Below are 2,062 nucleotides of genomic sequence, written 5' to 3'. Positions count from 1 at the left end.
TAACTATTGGAATGTTACTCTACTAGTCGATTTCTGACTTCTCCAAAATCGACTTCTACTTAATTAGAATATTTTTCAAGTGCTACACATGTATAGAATTCGACCTCTATATTCTACTAGTCGAATTTCATCAAGGTCAAATTCGATTACTAAGAAGGAATGAAAATTCGACTACTAGGGACTTGAGTTATTTTGAAATGCAGCAAATTAGAATGCTTGGACCAGAAGAAGCCACGTATTGAATTTGGTTTTAAGTCTACAATAAAACAGAAATCTCAGCATTTATTTAGAAGAGAATTTCTTCACCAGCAAACTGAGAAGCTTTTATGGAGAGCATTACGGAGCATTCAAGTTCATATTAATTGCTTTGTAACTGTACTGTTATGCTGTTGGAATTTCTGTAGAAGCTAATCAATTGATTAGATTGTAACAACATTAAAGTTTATATCAATCGAAATATATTCCTTGAATTTTGTTGTGTTTTTACTTTCCAGTATAAACTAAGAACTTGTTTTGAATCGGAATTAATTGGTGGTATCATATTCAATCCCCCTTCTACGATACCTTTGGACCTAACAAATGACATTTTGGCTAGCATTGTCAGACCTGCCATTACGACTAATACCTTTGCCATCAAATCTAGCACGATTCCGATGGTGTAGAATTCAGTCCAGTTCGGGGTTATTTGTTAGATATATTATTGATGTCATGACTAATAATGATTTGTGTTTAGTTTTCAGATCTTAACTAACATGACAAATCAGGACTTAACTGGAAATCAGTACTTATACTGAAGTCAGAACTTAAGATATCAGAACTTAAGATATCAGAAGATATTTATCAGGACTTAAGAAGACATTCAGATGAGGAAGACAACTGATTGAAGGAAAGAAGATTAAGGCAAACACAAGAAGAGATATGCATGGAGAAGAATTCTATGAAGAATAGAATACTTGGAAGAAAAGATAACTAGTTGATATATTTTAGGATGCAGACTTATGTTCGATATCAATTAGAAGTTTATCTTGTAACTGCGTGTCTATATAAACACAACATAGGGTTTACACTATAAGTGTTATCTTAATTGAGAATATTATTCATTGTAACCCTAGCAGCTCTCGTGATATTTGTTCATCACTGAGAGAGAACGGTTCCACTGTAATACTGTTTCATTAATAATATTATTCTTTGTTTCATACTTGATTCGATTTGATTGTACTAGACACTGTATTCAACCCCCTTCTACAATGTGTGTGACCTAACAAGTGGTATCAGAGCAGTCTGTCAACACATATACAGTAAAGATCCAAAACAATTATGTCTGAAGAAGAGAAAACTCCAACCAAGCCCACCAAAACTGAAGAAACTCCCAAGACTCAAATCCATAATCGATATGAGACTGTTAGGGTTCCCATACTGAAACCTTCTGAGTATCTCATATGGAAAGTAAGGATGACTATGTTTCTGGAAGCTACAGATCCAGAATACCTTGACAGAATTAATGAAGGTCCACATAAGCCAACCAAGCTCTCTGTTGTAGTTGCAGATCAGCCAGCACATACTGTACCAAAGGAGAAAAGTGAGTATACAGCTGAAGATATCTCATATATTGCCAAGGATGCAAAGGTAAGGCATTTGCTGCATAGTGCCATTGATAATGACATGTCAAACAGGGTAATTAACTGCAAGACTGCAAAGGAGATATGGGATGCCTTGGGGAACTGATTCAATTAAGAAGAACATGAGGACTATACTTACTCAAGAGTATGAACACTTTGACTCAAAACCTGATGAGTCATTAACTGGTTTATATGACAGATTTGTCAAACTCTTGAATGATCTGTCATTGGTGGATAAGGAATATGATCTTGAAGATACTAATCTTAAATTCCTTTTAGCTCTTCCTGAAAGTTGGAATTTGAAGGCAACTACTATAAGAGACAACTATGCTCTTGATGAAACTACTCTTGATGAAATTTATGGTATGCTCAAAACTCATGAACTTGAGATGGATCAAAAAGCAAGAGGCATGGGAGAAAGTCAAGAACAGTTGCTCTTAAGG

This window comes from Apium graveolens, unplaced genomic scaffold (genome assembly GCF_009905375.1).
Source record: "Apium graveolens cultivar Ventura unplaced genomic scaffold, ASM990537v1 ctg958, whole genome shotgun sequence".
NCBI lineage: Eukaryota > Viridiplantae > Streptophyta > Magnoliopsida > Apiales > Apiaceae > Apium > Apium graveolens.
This window is presented reverse-complemented; position numbering follows the sequence as displayed.